We start from the raw sequence: 18,710 nt of genomic DNA on the forward strand, positions 1-18,710 counted from the left end.
AAATTTTTTTTCTATTTTAAGTTTGATTGGTTTAATTTCTTTCTCTTTTGCATTATCATACAGTGGCGAGCAAAATAATAGGTGCGAACCAAAAAACTAACAAATACGAGAATATCTTTGAAACAAATAAAATAAAAATTTGAATTTTTATTAGAACTTTTATTTTATTACATAAATAAACAGAAATTAATAAATATTAAGTTATTAAATATATATAATATATTTTAATTTAAAAGAAATAAATTCCACACCGAGCAAAATAATAGGTGTAAAATAAAAAATGAAGATGGAGGTCAATAGGGTTGCAAATTATTAATATTTTGTTGCATACCCTTTATTTTTTAATACTTCCGTGCATCTTGACGGCATTGAATCCACTAGTTTTCTGCAAACTTCTACAGGAATGCTGTACCAAGCCTCCTGGAGCATCATCCACAGTTCATTTCTATTTTTTGGATTTTGTCCTGAAATTTTAAGTTTTAACTGGCTCCATAAATTTTCAATAGTATTTAGATCCGGTGACTGAGGTGGCCATTCTAAAACTTTTACATTATTGGTCGTAAACCACTCTTTCGCAACTTTGGATGTATGTTTTGGGTCGCAGTCCTGTTGGAAATGCCAAATTATCGGCATATTTTCTTCGGCAAATGGCAACATGACATTATTTAGTATGTCTACGTATGTATATTGGGCCATAATATCTTTGATCCAAAAAAGTGGCCCCACACCGTACCAGGAAAAGCAACCCCACACCATTATATTTCCTCCGCCGTGTTTCACTGTTTTCGCAGTGAAGCGAGGTGAAAGTTCTTGCTTTGATGGTCTTCTTACATACTGTTTTCCATCAGAATTAAATAAATTAATCTTAGTTTCATCACTCCACAAAATATTACGCCATTTTTTGGTCATATCTGGTCCCCGCCAAGCAATATGAATTTTTGCAAAAATTTTTCTTTTCATAATGTTCTTTCTACCAAGTAATGGTACTTTCCTCGGAGTTCGAGCTGGCAACTTACTTTCTAAAAGCCTTCTTCTAACTGTCCAAACACTAATATTTTCATTAATTTCATTTAAAATTTTTGTTGCTGGCTTGAATGGGTCTTTTTTTGAAATAATTGTAATGTGATCATCCGTACGCTGACACGTTTTGCGTGGTCTTCCTCTATTCTCACGTGATTTTTCTGGTTTTAAGGCATTTGTAACTTTATTTTGAGAACATCCCATCGTAACTGAAATTTCCTTGTAAGTTTTTCCTTGTTTTCTTAAATTTCTAATAAGTTTTCTTTCTATCGCTGTGCAATGTTTTCCTCGTCCCATTTTATATCTAATTCTAATTCAATACAAATATGAAATGTTATTATTTTATATAAGTTGCATAAATATTGACCTTACCTTTATATCAACAACAAATAAAAATAATAAAATGTTTTTAATCTTACAGCAAACAGGTTAAAATAAGCACACACCTATTATTTTGCTCCACCAAATTTGTAGGTTAAATATATAAATAGGGTATTCCCCTCATAAATTTGTAAGAAATTGGAAATATACTGCTCTCTGTTATAATAAAATAAGCATAGTTTGTGTAGCAATCAGTTCCTAGATGTCACTTTATAAAATATACTGTAAAATGTCAATTTAAGTGAAATTTATTATTCACACCTATTATTTTGCTCGCCACTGTATACTTAACCTTTTCTGCTCATTTAATCTTGCATTCTTATATCCATACATGAAAAGTTGAACTTTCTGATGTTACAAAAGTGGTATCTCACGTAAAAAAAAAATTTTATCATAAAAAGTAATTTTTTTTCAACTTGTTTTAATTTTCGCTTTAATTATATATGAACTCGCTCGGACATGATGAAGAAAATTTAAAAAAAAACAAAGTAGTATAAGATTGCAGCGAGTTCATGTTACTACTACAATATGCGGATTCTGGCTCATTGATACTTTTCCATACTTAAGGAATTCAAGATGGTGTTGTGTTTTTAAAATGTAAAAATGTTATTAGATTTCCATCTCATTGTTAATATCATGCCGGAACCTGCAAAGAAGTATAAAACTGTATCTTTTTCGTAATTTATTCTAGACCAAAGAGTTGATCATAGTCCATAAATGTAAAGCACGGTTTTAGTTTGTAGTGTCCAATGGCTAGGGTATGAATACCGTCTTGTAAGATGTGTCTTTTGTCGTCGTTAGCGCTGAGAGCGACTTTGTTAATTTCTTCGGTGTAAATGTTATGTTCATGTGATCGGAAGACGTTCATGGTTGCAAGCTTTTCCATCTTATTCATTAAGCAGTCACCACAAGGTATTGATAACTTCTTGAAAGTCATCCCCTTCCTGTAATTTTTTCAAGACGTAAAGACACAAGTGACCACAATAAGACGTATCACCAAACTGAACTCTCTCGCTGTTATAATAAACCGGACTTTTCAAATAATCGACAAGTTCGACAAGAGGAGGCTGAGCGTAAGAATCAAAGCTGTATTTTTTATCTCTGTCTTTATACCAGCACACCCAATGAAACCCAACAGTGCTTGAATCTCCTGTATTCACAATACCACATTCTTTTTTTCTTGGCTTTTTTGGTAACTCATCCCTGACAAACACGCCTTGAAAGTTTTTTAATTTTAACTGTTTAGCAGCCTTTATCAATTGAAAGTTAGTTAAAGCTTCATTAGGTAAAACAATTCCTTCTACGTCAATCCATTGAAAGTCGATCATTTTTTTAATTTTCTTAAAAAGTTTATCCGAATTTTTTAACAAGCGATTTTCATAGAATAGCACCTAAAAAGGGTATACTATTAAAGGGTGAGTTAGGTCCGAGTAATAAACCAGCTCCAACAGATTGATAACCTTTTCCAGTTTTAATGAAGAGTCCATCACCGTGAACATTTTTAGTCCATGGGGTGATAAACAATCCTTCTCCACCTAAAGTTTTTATCTTCATTCCATTTCCATTCTTTTTCAAGTAAACGATACCTCTTCCTGCAATTTTGTCAACCATAGCAGAGCCGGCAGAAGAACCTACACCTGCTAACAATCCGGTGGCTAGAGCAGGAACTACTCTTGTTGCAAGAGTGCTGCCTATCATACCTAATAATGGTAAAAGAGCTCCGATAAATCCTCCTTCAATGGTTGAGTTGTATGATAATTGTCTTTTACTCAATTTAAGAGTGACTCCTTTACCAGTTTCATACGCTTTTTTAATTTTGTTCAATTGCACATTAGTGATAGCGAGAACATGTTTACCGTTCAAGTCTTGATGAGAAAGCTTAATGCTAGTATCGGTTTTGTCTTGAATGGCTTTTTTAATTTTATCAGATTGGCTCTGCGAGATATTAATTTTGATATTTTGATAATTGCTCATTTTTTATGTATTAAAAATTATTTATTTCACTTCTCGAATATGATATCGTATTGTAATATCCTCTCCACGAAAATCAACCAAATCTCCATTCTGATCAATGATGCGAGTAACCATTGTTGAAATTTCAAACAGTTTAACAGGAAGATAAATCAAATGCATTGGTCTCTCGATGATTTTATAGCCTGGACTAACATTTGGATAAAACGAGTAAATGCAATTTAATTGGGTTCCATTAATATAGGATGATCCGATAACGTTGTTAACGATTCTGATGGTGTTAATGCTTGAAATTCTAACGATATGATCCGACTCGTATTCGGAATTGGAATTTAATTTTCTTTTAGTAAACCCTAAAACTGAAGAGATGCTATTCTCCACATTAAAGTCAATCAAATAATTCAAGCCAAGTTTAATGGTTGATTTTAAAGTATTAAGATTGATTCCAATTTGAAGGTTGCTTGGTGAGTAATTAATTTTATTTGCAATAATATAACTTCCACGTTGAGCTGATTTTATTGTGCTTAAAATAGACCTTTGCAAATACTCATTGATGTCTTTAATGTCATAGCTTCCTGATGGAATGATAATGTTCTCCCAATGAGCTCCATTGTTCATGCTGTATTTGAAAGAATTGTTTTTACTGTTTACATTTGGAATGCTGTTGTAAGTCTCAAGACCGAGAAAAGCCATTTCATAACTTTTTCCTTCGTCAAAAACGATTTTATCCAAAAAATCAGTGGTGATAACACTTGATTTTCCATCTACATCGATGATTATACCTGTCATTTTTAAAATAAGAATTATTTTTTAAATTGTTTTAGAAAAATAAAAAATCGTCAAATCCGCTTCTGTACTTTCCCTCGTTCTTTTTAGAAGAGAGATCGATGGCAGCAAATCCGTGAGGTTCATTCCAGCAATGATTGCAAAAAGCTTTAAAATCTTCTATTTTCATATCGCAGGAAACGTGGTCTTGATAAATGTGATTAACGCTTTTTTGGTCTTGTTTAAAGAGGCAAATAAAGTTGGCATTTTCTCTGATGGTATGTCTTGGAATCTCGAAATAGTTTTGAGCGAGATAAAAGCAGTCGACGTTAGAATGTCTTCCTCGGATATAATATTTTTCACATTTGTTTTGATTGGTCAATTGCAAATCATCATAGATCATTAAATTGTTTTTAGATGAATCAAGATCTTCTGGTTCTGGAACATCGTCTGCTGTTTCGAAAAATTGACATTCCATATCATAATTGTCAGAATATTTTTTTGAAAGATCGTTAATAACATCTTCATGGATTAAATTCAATTTTTCCATTTCATCTTGTACATCATCCGTTAACAAATCAACAATATCCTTTTTAGGAAGTTTCTTTTCGAAAGACCTTTTGAGTATTTTGTATTCGGGTTGGAAAAGAGATTTTCCAAACACTTGTAAATGATTGTAGTCTAGCCATCCAGGTCTTAAAAGTAAATTTAAGAGCAGCGTTGTTTTACCATATCCAGACTTTCCAACGATGATTCCTCGAATGCTTCTCGGTAAAAGCTTGCTGTTGTTTCTTTTGGTTCTCCCAATTTTACACGACAGTTTCATCACTTCCATATTTTTTATATTAAAAAAGTTTTTATATATGTTAAAATGTACTGCGTTAAGTGTAGAAGAGAGACTGAAACCATTCACTTGAAAAAGGAAATGACAAAAAACAATAGGTCTATGTTGAAAGGGAATTGCGACTCTTGTGGGATAACCAAATGCAAGTTTGTTTCGGCTGCAAAAGGAGGAGACTTGGTGGAATCGATCAACAATTTTTCGAAAAAAATAAAGCTTCCATGGGCAAAGTTTCCAGGAGAAATGCACGTTCCAGGTATGAACTTTGCAGGGCCTGGAACCAATTTAGATAAAAGGCTCACTTCCACGGATATGTATCAAGAGTGGAGCAAACCGGTGGATAGAGTGGACAATGCCGCATATCACCACGATTTAGCTTACAAGTATTTTAACGACAAGCAAAACAGAAATTTAGCAGATCGAATGATGCTTGAAGAAATGGATTCTATACAAAATCCTACTCAGAGAGAAATAAGCGAGCGAAAAATCATTGAACCCATCATCAAAGCTAAAGCTAAATTTGGATTGGGTGTGAGTGATTTGAAATGGACGGATCAGCTTGCAGAGGAGCTTCATAAACCGGTGATTCATCATTTTAAAAAAAGAAAAGTGATTGTAAACGACATTGATGAAATATGGGCTGCTGATTTGGTTGATATGAAATCGTTTTCAAAATTCAACAACGGAGTAAAATATTTACTCATGGTGATCGACGTGTTTTCAAAGTATGGATGGATCGTTCCGTTAAAAAGCAAAACAGGTCTTGATGTAGCTATCGCTCTAAGCAAAATATTTGAGGAGAGAAAGTGTGTCAAATTGTGGGTAGATAAAGGAAAAGAGTTTTACAACAAGCACGTGAGAGCGTTGGGTGTGCAATTATACTCCACTGAAAACGAGGAAAAAAGTTCTGTTGTCGAGCGATGGAACAGAACGATGAAAGAGAGAATGTTTAAATATTTTTCAGCCAACAATACCAATAAATATATTGACGTATTAGATGAGATGGTGAAAAATTACAACAACACAAAGTACTCTTCTATCAAAATGACACCAGTTGAAGCTAGCGATGAAAAGAATAAAGGTAGGGTATGGTGGAATCTGTATGGAAAGGATCAAACATTACCAGCAAAACCAAAATTCTTAATGGGTGATCAAGTGCGGATTGTAAAAAAGAAGTCTCATTTTGAAAAGGGGTATACACCGAGATGGACAGAGGAGGTTTTTACAGTGTCAAAAGTTCAGTATACGAATCCACCCACGTATAAAATCTCTGACGCTAACGGTGAAGAAATTCATGGCACCTTTTACGAGCAGGAGATGCAAAAGACACATCAAGACATATTCAGAATTGAAAAAATCATTCGCAAAACCAAAAGCAAGTCGTTAGTCAAATGGTTAGGATATCCAGACTCCTTTAATTCATGGGTAGATAATAATGAATTGTTAAGTTTGCAAAAATGATCTAAAAATTTAATTTTAATATGTAAAATGCATGCTCCTCACAAGTTTTTTAGAAATGTTGCCTCAGCAGAAGTTCACAGTTTGGATTTGCAATTAAAAATTTTGGAAGAGAGGGTTAGAGAGTTGGAGGAAAGAAGACCGAACAACATTATTGTGTCTACGAAAACGTTAGATCATCCACCTTATTTCAACGTTAATGAACAATATGAGATTTTTGCTCAGAAAGACATTAAATTTGCTGCTCTCTCACATACAATGATAGCTTTATCCATTGGGTTGAATTTGGAGAAAGGTGTTGCAGTGATAACATTAATGAATAAAATTACTGATCAATTGAATTATAGAAAAAACGAAGTTATTATTTCAGAGTCTGTAGATGATGTTATTATGGACGTGAATAGTAACAGCAAACAGGACGTGATTGTTAAAAAAGGAGAAAAACTTTGCAAGATTAACTATATTGATTTAAAATAGTTTTTTTATTGATAAAAAAATGGAAATATTGAATGAAAAACTTTATCCAGTTCTTCCAACAGCTCCTGCAGATGAAGGACATAGTTACCGGCTTCAAAAAATAAGCGAGATACAAAAAGAGGTAGAGAGTGAAAAAGCAAAAATTGTTCATCTAAGCAAAAAGTATCATCGCGTGTTTAGGATCATTTCTAATGTAGATAATACAATGCAAACCTTATGCATTGCTTTGGGTGTGACTGGAATTGGTCTTTTATCAACCATCGCTGCTGCCCCTGTTGCAATTGCGTGTGAAGGTGTGGCTATTGGAATGGGGTTTTTATCCATTGTGGGAGGACAAGTCAACAAAAAACTAGCATTAAAAGCGGAGAAGCATGAAAAGATCAAAGTGTTGGCAGAGTCGAAATTGAATACGATTAGCGAGCACATTTCCAAAGCGTTGATGGATGGAAAAATAAACGATTCAGAGTTTCAATTGATTCTTGATGAGCTTCAAAAATTTAAATCCTTGATGGAGGAAATACGAACCAAAACCAAAAAGGGAATAGATGAAGTTACTAAAGAAAACTTGATCCAAAAAGGACGAGAAGACGCGATTCAAACGTTTAACAATTTGTTTAAGAAAGGATCAACGTAGTCGTAAAAACCAATTTATGTATTTTTCCACGTATTTTAAGAAAGGATCAACGCAGTCGTAAAAACCAATTTATGTATTTTTTTCAACGTATTTTAAAAAGATGTTTTTCTTTAAAATACAAGACCTGAATAAAAGGGATGAAATTGTGAAAGAAATTAATGACAGACGAAAGAGGATTTATCAGAACAGCGTGAATGACAACATTTCAGATACGAATTTTCAAGCTGATGTGAGCAAGCTATTTAAACCCATCATCGAGAGCAATGAAAAGATGATCAAAAGCCTGTCAGTCGATCAAAAAAAGAAAAGACCTTTCGAAGTGAACAAAGTTGAAGATAAAATGTACATTGGAAAAATGGAGGTTGAAATAGATGGAAATGATATCATTGTCGGTGAAGAAAAGTATAATGGAACAAAAGGTCTTTGGGAACTGATGACTGAATTAACAATACCAAAGAGCTATACGGATGAAGATTTGCAAAATTATGAAAAAATTTTAATGGATAGTGATGCTATAAGATCTGATTCGCAACCGCATAAACCGAAATCATCAAGAAGACCAAAGTATCAGCAACTTATTGCTCCTATTTGGGAAAAAATGATGCGTATTGAAAAAGGTAAAAAAGGTCGTGGTGTTATTATTCTTCCAGGTGATCCTAATGCGTTGGTGGAAAAGCTTGAATTGAGTATTGCTGCTTGGCATGCTGGGAATAAAGAGTCGAGAAATGTGGCTGTTGCTATTTGCGATGAGCTGTTGAGACAAGGAGAGATTAATAAAGAGGAATATAAATCGTTAATGAAGACTATTGATAAAATTATTTAAAAAATTGTTTTATTTAAAAAAATGCTCATTGTGAACAAAAGAAGATATGTGAAAAAGAACGTTGTTGGTGGAGGTGGTATTGTAGACATGATTAAAAATTTCATAAAAAGAGCAGCTGCGTCAAGTGTGTCAAAAGCAACAGTGAATTTGCTTAAAAATGCTGCAACAAGCAAAATTGGACAAGAAGCGATTACAGCTGCAAAATCTGCTGGGACAGAGTTAGCCCTTTCAGCCATCTCTGCTGCTAAAGACGTGGCTATTGACAAAGGTAAAAAGACCATTGAGAAATTAAAGACTGGTTCATCTATTCAAAGTAATAAAATGTCTAAAAAGAACGCGATTCGAATTCAAGACCTGGTGAAAATGGGACAGGGCATGAAAATAGTATGAAGATTTCTGTTGCGATGGCTTGTTATAAAATTGCAATGTCTTGCGATGAGAGACATTTAAATGAATTAAATAATTTTTTTATTATATAAAAAATGATAAGTACTGAGCGATTAAGAGTTACTGAGAACCCAGAGTATGATATTGGTATTGAAAAAGTTGATTTTTTTGAGTATCTTCCAACCAATCTCGATTTAAATTCTTCAGGCACGATTACTTTTGAGATTGACTGTCAATCGATTCAAACAGTACCATCAGAGGCTTACATTCTTATTGAAGGAGTGTTGAAAAAGAGCGATGGAACCTTTTACGATGCTAAAGACAACATTGCACTGGTGAACAACGCTTTGATGTATTTGTTTAATGATGTGACTTATGACTTGTCGGGAGAGCAAGTGGAAAGAGTGATGTATCCAGGTCCAGCCACCACCATACTTGGATTGATGAAATATCCTTATGGATTTCAGTTTGCTGATGGATTAAAACAGATGTGGTATATGGATACGTCAAATCTTGTTGAAAATGAAGGATTTAAAGTTAGACGAGACCATTTGTTTGCAGACACTACATCCGTTGGCGCTTTTTCGTTTAAAATTCCGTTGAAGCACATTTTTGGATTTTGCGAAACCTATGACAAAGTTGTTTATGGGTTTAGGCATACCATCACCTTTACAAAGAAAGAATGTGATGATGCGATTTATAGATCGGAGAGCGTTAGTGCAGGAATGATCAACCTTAAAAAATTCAGACTTTATATGCCTCGCGTTGAATTGGATATTTCGAAAAAGACTGATTTCATGAATTTAATGGCTCAAAAAATTCCCATTCAAGTGGCTTATAAATCAAACAAATGTGAAAGGCAACTTATTCCAGCTGGTCAGACAGAATTTACCTGGTCGCTTGGAAGAGTCACTGACAAAAGCATTCCAAGATTTATCCTGTTCGGACTTCAGACAAACAGAAATTCCAGTCAAACAGTTAATCCATCACTATTCGACCATTGTGATGTTAGCAATTTTTACGTTACTGTTAATGGAATAAAGTATCCAAATTACAATTACGACTTGAATTTTGGAGAAAAGAGAGTGGTTATGGCTTATTTAGATGCGTTCTCTTTTGATGAAAAATATTATGGTACAAATGAACTTGTTTGTCAATCTGGGTTAAGCTTGCTTGAATATATAAAATTATATCCGTTGTTCTTTGTAGATATCAGCAAGCAAAAAGAAAGAATGACGTCGGAAACAGCTGAATTAGTGGTAAACCTTAAATTTCGAACTTCAACTATTGCAAATACCGTTATTTTTGCAGTGGTGATCTCTGACAAACTGCTTAAATTTGTTTCAGACGGAACCAACATGACTGCTGTTTATTAAGATATCTTTTCGGGAAAAAATTGAATTGACTTAAAAAAAAATCTTGGTATAATAAAATGAGATATACAACATCGTATTTGAAAAATTTGTTGAATGAAAACGGCGTTAGTAAAACAGCAGATGATTTAATAACGTTGATGATGCTTGCGGTTGAAAATAATTTGATCAGTAAAGATGAGATATTAGAAAGAGCAAAAGAAAAAAAAGTAAAGCTTCCTCCAAAAGAAAAAAAACCTGTTGATCCAAAATGGGAATGGCTTAGTTTAGTTAAGAAAAAGCCCATCACTGTGAGAATAACCGACATAGAAACGGGTGAGGTGACTGAATACAAGTCTCTTTACAAAGCGATGGCAGGAACTGGACGTGGATGGAGATATTTAGAGCGTCGAGATGGAAAGGTTGATAATGGAATCAAGATTGAATTTTTAAATTCTGAAAAGCTTGAAAAACGTAAAAAGCAGCAAAATTGATTTTTTAACTTTTAACATGTTAAAAAATTGACTTAAATAAAATTCTTGGCATAAATAAAAAGATGGAGAGGAAGTATGTGATTGAATTTGATACCATAGGTCGTGCGCATCTGTTTGATGAAGAAAAAGAAATTCATGCGACTGGATGCGAATTTACTGCACATGACGAGTGGGGAAGAAAGTATACGATTAGATTTGATGAAATGGGTCAAGCACATGTATACGACTCAATAAGCGAAATTTTTGCCAATTATCTTGTTTCATAAGTTTTTAATTCTCCCGCGAAAAGAATTAAAAAACGGTAAAAACTTTTCGAAGAAGAAAATATGCTGAAAGTGTGCCAAGATTTAAAAAAAATTGAATTGACTTAAAGAAAATCACGGCAGAGATAAAATGAGTCTCCATTCTTCAAAAAAATTAATTGCTAAAGAGCGAAAAATTGAATGCATCGAAAAAAATTTTATTTCCCTTAATAAAATGGGTGATAAAACTGATGCTAAAAAGCAAAAAGCAAAAACTACCGCCAAAGAGCGAAAAATTGAAAGTGACATAAAGAAAAATCTTTCCGTAATAAAAATGGAAAACAAAACGGTGAAAGAATTAAAAGAAATTGCTAAAGGGCAAAAAATAAAAGGGTACTCTAAAATGAGAAAGGGAGAACTTATAATGGCTTTACAGCCTCCTAGAGTTGTCTCTGCTCCTGCTGCTTTTCGTAGACGAACGACTGAGGCAAGACCGTTGTCTGTTAATGTAAGACCTGCCGTGGTGAGGTTTGTTCGACCAACTGTAAAAGTTTCTGTAAAGCCGGTAAAAGTTTCAATAAAACCGACAAAAGTAAGGCTTGCTGTTGGTTCTGAAAGGCCTGTGCCTGTCCCAAGACCAAGGTCTGACGACTTGATTTCATTCGAACCTTCTACTCTCTTGCAAAATCGGGTGACTGGAGATGAACCCTCTATTCTTAACACACCGGTTATAGATTCAACAAACGTTATTACACCTAGACCGGTTCCAGCACCAAGACCTTTATTTTCAAATCTGACGGCAGCTACAAAAAGTGTGGCATCCTATGTTAAAACTAAGTTTAATGATATTAAAGAATGGGTAGAACCCTACGTTCCTGAAGTAGTCAAGAATCAGGTAAGCAAATCAGTAGAACAAATCGATAAAAAAATAAAGTCTATCAAATCACTTGTATTAAGAACAGAGTATAAACAACCCGTGCCAATTATAGTACAGCCTGTGCCAAAGCCAATTATAGTAAAGTTTAAAATGACTGAACATTCAGCGGAGAGTTCTGTGAGACAATTTTCTTACACACCTTCTTCTCGATACCAAGACATTGCATCCTTTTTTAATTTGGTAAGAGAGTCTAGCATTCAAACCATGGAAGGGGAAAGAAACACCAGAGTAAGAATTATTTTAACGTGTAAAATGAAATCTGTAAGCATCATGACTGGTGAAGAAGTGACTCGGGAAGCAAGCTTTTCATCAAGATCAGAGATTATTCTAGCAGCTACAAATGTAAGAGAGTTAATGAGCGAAATGGAAGAGAAAGTCTTGGAAAGTAGTGTTAAATACAATGCTTTAGGATCTAATTGCACTATATCTAAGATTTTAAGGATGGATATTAACTTTACTGATTATGAACCTCTTAGCGGTTCCTCCTATATTGAACTGTCTAAAGAGCTGAAAGACAAAAAGGCGATCATCAACATGGAAAACGAGGACGATCAATGCTTTAAATGGTCAGTCGCTCGAGCGTTGAATCTGAAAAATAAAAACAACGAAAGAATCGATGAAGACTTGATTAAAAAATCAGAAGAGCTGAATTGGGATGGAATAAAATTTCCCGTCAAGCTTAATAAAATCAACAAGTTTGAAAAGAATAATCCAACTATTAGCATTAACGTCTTTGGGTATGAAAATAAAAAACCTTACCCTTTGCGAGTATCTGAATTTGCTGATCGAAATAACTGTGTTGATTTGTTGTTTATTTCAAACGAAGACACTGACCATTATTGTGTGATTAAAAGTTTGAGTCGGTTATTATCTACACAAACATCAAAAGGTAAAAGAAAACAACATTATTGCAGAAATTGCTTGCAAGGCTATGACCAGGAAGAAAAGCTTCAACATCATCAACCTTATTGTTATGATAACACCTCAGTAAGAATTGAACTTCCTAAAGAAGGGACGACCGTTCAGTTTAAAAACTATCAAAAGGGTATGAAAGTTCCATACGTTGTATATGCAGACTTTGAAAGTTTTATCCAACCCTTCGATGACATTAAGCAACATGGTGAGTCTCATACTAAAAAATACCAAAAGCACATTCCAAGCTCCTTCTGCTATTACATCAAATGCTTCGACGATAGCCTTTACAAAGGAAAACCAGTCATGTACACAGCTGAAAGCGATGACGATGACGTAGCTCAAAAGTTTATAACCATGCTTGAATCAGATCTTATAAAGATTTTCGACAAGATTGATTTAATAAAAAAGAAAGTCATGACTGATGAGGATGAAAAGAATTTTAAGGTTGCAACTCTATGTCATATTTGCGAAAAAGACCTTAACGGTGATAAAGTCTTAGACCACTGTCATTTGACTGGAAAGTATCGAGGAGCTGCTCATAACAAATGCAACTTGGATTATAAACTTCCAAAATTCATACCTATCATTTTACATAATTTGTCTGGCTATGACAGCCATTTGTTCATCAAGAAATTAGGTGGAAAGCTCAATTGCATACCCAACAATGAAGAAAAATATATCAGCTTCTCTAAACAAATCAAAGTGAGAGAATTTATTAATAAGAAGGGTAAACTTCAGGAAATATGGAAAGAGCTAAGGTTTATTGACAGCTACAGGTTCATGGGTTTCAAGTTAGAAGATCTAGCTAAAAATCTAAACAACGACCAATGCAAAAACGTTGCTCAATATTACTCTGGAGAAAAGTTTGATTTATTAAGAAAAAAAGGCGTTTACCCTTACGAATGGGTGGACTCGATTGAAAAGTTCTCCGAAACGCAATTACCTCCTATTGAAGCATTCTATTCCAAACTGAATGATGAGGAAATAAGCTGTGAAGACTATGCGCATGCAAAAAACGTTTGGAATGTATTTGAATGTGAAACGTTTAAAAACTATCACGAGCTGTACAACATGTCTGACGTCTTGATACTTGCCGATATCTTTGAAAATTTCAGAGACGTGTGTCGTAACTATTACAAGCTTGACCCTGCTTGGTATTACACCTCTCCTGGTTTGGCTTGGGATGCCATGTTGAAACTAACTGGAATTCAGTTAGAGCTTCTGTCTGATATTGATATGCTTCTCATGGTTCAAAGAGGGATACGCGGTGGAATTTGCATGATCTCAAACCGATATGGAACTGCCAATAACAAATACATGAGTGATTATGATCCTTCACAACCTTCGAAATTCATTCAGTACTTAGACGCTAATAATTTATATGGATGGGCTATGTGTAAGCCTCTTCCTGTTAGAGGATTCAGATGGATGGCTGAGGATGAACTTTTAAATTGGAAATCCATGCCTTGTATTCTCGAAGTCGATTTAACCTATCCTGAAGAGCTTCACGATTTACACAACGACTATCCTTTGGCTCCTGAAAGAATGACTATTGGAAAAGTAGACAAGCTCGTTCCTAATTTAAACAACAAGGAAAAATATACTATTCACAATGAAAGCCTAAAACTATATGAACGACTTGGATTGATTGTTACCAAAATTCATCGTGGTATCACCTTTGAAGAAGAACCTTTTATGAAACAATACATCGATCTCAACACCGCATTAAGAGCAAAAGCTAAAAACGAGTTTGAAAAAGAATTCTTCAAGCTTATGAACAACTCTGTCTTTGGAAAAACCATGGAGAATATTCTAAAACATGTTGATATTAAACTTGTCACCACAAGAAAAGAAGTTCTAAAATTGTCAAGAAAACCTAATTATGATAGAAGTACCATTTTTGATGAAAACCTTGCTGCGGTTCACATGAAAAGAACAAAACTCTTTTACAACAAGCCTGTTTACTTAGGATTGTGTGTTCTAGACATAAGCAAAATTCTCATGTTTGAACATCATTACAACTATATCAAACCTAAATACGGAGATCGCGCGAAATTACTCATGACCGATACTGACTCACTCTTTTACGAAATCGAAACGGATGATTTTTATCAAGACATTGCCAACGATATTGAAGCTAAATTTGACACGAGCGAATTCGCGAAAGATCATCCTGCCGTTCAAAACTTTGGATTTGATATTGGGTTTAAAAATAAAAAGGTTATAGGCAAGTTCAAGGATGAAGCTGCTGGTAAACAAATTAAAGAGTTTGTTGGACTTCGTCCTAAGCTATACTCCTATAAGCTCTTTAATGAAAAAGAAGAGAAAAGATGCAAAGGGGTTAAAAAGAAAGTTGTTGATAAACACATCACTCATCAAGATTATAAAGACTGCTTAATGAATAAGATGGAAAAGCTTGCAACCATGAACGTCTTCCGATCACATGAACATAACATTTACACCGAAGAAATTAACAAAGTCGCTCTCAGCGCTAACGACGACAAAAGACACATCTTACAAGACGGTATTCATACCCTAGCCATTGGACACTACAAACTAAAACCGTGCTTTACATTTATGGACTATGATCAACTCTTTGGTCTAGAATAAATTACGAAAAAGATACAGTTTTATACTTCTTTGCAGGTTCCGGCATGATATTAACAATGAGATGGAAATCTAATAACATTTTTACATTTTAAAAACACAACACCATCTTGAATTCCTTAAGTATGGAAAAGTATCAATGAGCCAGAATCCGCATATTGTAGTAGTCATGTTCCTTTCTCTTTGTTTATCAAACGAAAAGCTTTCCTTTTAAATACTGATCTTTCAAATCTGTTACTCTCTAAGTTTCCATCGCAATTCCGTGAAATGTGCAGAAGAAACTCTAAAATGTTATCAATGCACGTTGTGGTTGCCATAGTAAAATGGCTGCTAAATTTTTACATGAATATTTGTATCAAGCAAGTTCCTGTTTTACCATTACGACAGTAAAAAAAAGTATAATGCGTTATAATGAGCGTTATAATGCAGTAAAAATACGTAAAACTCATTTTTACCTTTCGCCAATTCACACAAACAGTAGTAAATAATTTTTATTTTCGCTTTTTAATAGCAGAATGCGTGGAGTCGTTTCTACACCAACCGTGAATTGACACTTATCTTAGGATTTCAACATTTAATAGAAATTTTCCAAAAAGCTGTTATTTGTTATTTGTTTTTTTACATTTACATTCTATGTATGAACAAAATGGCCATGCACTTCCATTTGAAAACAATAAAACCGCAATACAATCTTACTTTAATGAGCGCAGCAGTTTTACTACGTCCGCACTTAAAAATACTTTTTTTTTTAAGTAGTAGCAATTAGAGAGTTCTCAAGCAAGCTTAGCAAATGTGAAAGAACGGCATAAAAGTTTATTTATAAATTGAAACTATTTAGGTAAAAAAAAACATGAGTAATTTTTAGTATTAATAAAGCTGCTCATTATTATAGTATTAATTGTGAGATGGGAGAATTAAGAAAAAAACAACGATCATGAAAGATATACACAAGATGACTCGTCAACCCTTCATATAAATAAATGGTAAAGCAAAAAGAATTAAGTAAAAACAACAACTATGAAAAGACGTAGACACGGAGACATGTTCAACCTGCCATGTAAATAAATGACAAAGCGAAAAAAAGGAAAGTTAAAAACAACGACTAGAGAAGACGTACACACGATGATTCATCAACCTGTCACGTAAGTAAATAATAAAATGGAAAAAAGAAATGAAACTTGAATTTGTCATGAATTTCCAACGTTTATTTATTTCTAAAAACGAGTAAATGCAATTTTGAATCAGGAAGGTGTGTTTTATAATCCCTCCAGAGGGTTTCTTCGAAAGTTGATATATTTTTTTCATTTCGACCAAATGTGAAAAAGACGGAGTTTTAAAGAGAAGTAAAAGAGAGTTTTAAGAAAGTTTTTAAGAAGAATTTTAAAGAGAGAATTTTTGTGATTGAAAAATATTTGAATAAACAAGAAGTCTTATGAATGAATAAAAGAAAAAAAAATGTAAGGAATTAAACAGATGTCAAAAGAAATATTAACCAAAGAAGAATAACCAGGAGATTTTGGTCTTTCAAATAAAGAAGAGATATTTGTATAAAAAAACAAAAACAGAAAGAGGAATAATTAATAAAAAGAGTATCGAACACTGCAAGTAGAGTCAGAGAGCATTATTTGTATTTCTTTAAACGTAATGAACAAAAGTGAGCTAACCATTACGCTCTTATAGATCGTTTATTGAGCTATATTGTATAATACAATATACTGAGGACGGCAAACACAACCCTTTACACATAACACTAGACCCATACCTCCCTAAATCATAAACCTTACTAGAGCTACATACTACAAACAGATTAACAGTTAAACCAACCAACCAAACATTAAACCATCTAAATGATAAAAACGCTACCCTCACAAAATGTTTTATTTTTAAATGTACGTTAAGTATGAACTAAAAATATGGGATTCCATCCTCATCATATGTCCAAATGAATGATCCATTTTATGGCTTTTTACCGAAAAAATTAAAATGAGTATTGTATCTACAATGGCACGACAAAAAAATAAGAAGAAAACTGTTAGCTGAATTGTGTACGCAACAAGTAGGATATTTGGAAAATTTTTCTAATGAACTAAGAGAGTTTTGCTCTAAAAATGGAATAACCTTTGTTGCTTTGTTCCCAATTCAACACATATTTTGCAGCCACTCGATGTAGCTCTTTTTGGGCTAATAAAAGCAAAATGGAAATCTTTTTACTTTTATTAGCCCAAATATCGATATTTGGCTAATAAAAGGAAAAGGATTTCCATTTTGCTTTTATTAGCCCAAAAAGAGCTACATCGAAGGGTAGGAAACAAACAAGGAAAATGAACGAGTAGCTTTAAATTCATTCATAACTGATCCTTCTATAGTAAATTACATCAAAAATGGTTTTCAAAAGAAGGGAATTTTTCCATTCGATATTAATAGCGTTTACTACACAAAAATTGTTCAAAGATTCGCTGTGCCAACTGCAATTAACGCTCCAACTACTTATTTAGAACAAAACCTTTCAAATAAGACTTTATTAGCTGTTTCTCACATAACCTTCATTGAATCTTGCATTGACCCAAGTATTTTAGAGCAGTTCAAAAAAGCTGAATATCATTTATTTAGGAAAGATGATCTTGAATACCTGCAGCTTTTTCATTTTTTGAAAAAGAGCCTTATCTAAGACATAAAATCTATAGCTTTTAATGAAAATTAATCAACAAGCTGGAATTTAAAAATTGTACCATTTATAGCCGATTTGGAAATATTTATTATAATATTAAAGTGCTAACAGGACCAAAAGCAACTTGTTTCAGTTTAAAAACAGCAACAGCAATTGTGAATCCAGTTTAAAACTTTTTAAAACGGCCAAAACAACCATTCAAAAACTAAGGAAAAAATAAGAGTAAGGTTTGTTCTAACACATCTTTTCCATTTGTTTTTTAATGCGACAATAGACAAACTTTAAGCAAATAGAGAACCTATTTCTGAACTTTTCGTTAAGCTTTGGTTGTCATGCGTGATTTTTAGTGCAAAAGCGGCGAATATTGGCAGGGGGCGGTTACAAAATTATAGAAGGCATGTGATGTTGATATCACAAATATTTTTATGGAACGTTAAAAATTTTTTTAGCTCAGTATATAAATATTTAAATTTCGTTTTATTTCAAGAAACTAATATAGATGTTTTTAGTATATAACTTACTATTTGTCACAAAAAAACCGATGCTTACTGCATTTGAAGAAACACATTTTTCGCTAAAGTTTCTCCAAGGCTCACACTAACTTACCCTCGGATTAGTTCTTAATTGACAAAACATTCGACTGATATTTATTTAACTTTTTCAATTACTTTTTTTATTCGGAAATATATTGACCAAGAATGGCTTTGGATGCGCCTATCTTGTAATAAGTTTTTTATC

The sequence above is a fragment of the Hydra viridissima genome, unplaced genomic scaffold (genome assembly GCF_058129835.1).
Source record: "Hydra viridissima isolate aposymbiotic clone 2 unplaced genomic scaffold, HvirCarnegie_v1 scaffold_9, whole genome shotgun sequence".
NCBI classification, from domain to species: Eukaryota; Metazoa; Cnidaria; class Hydrozoa; order Anthoathecata; family Hydridae; genus Hydra; species Hydra viridissima.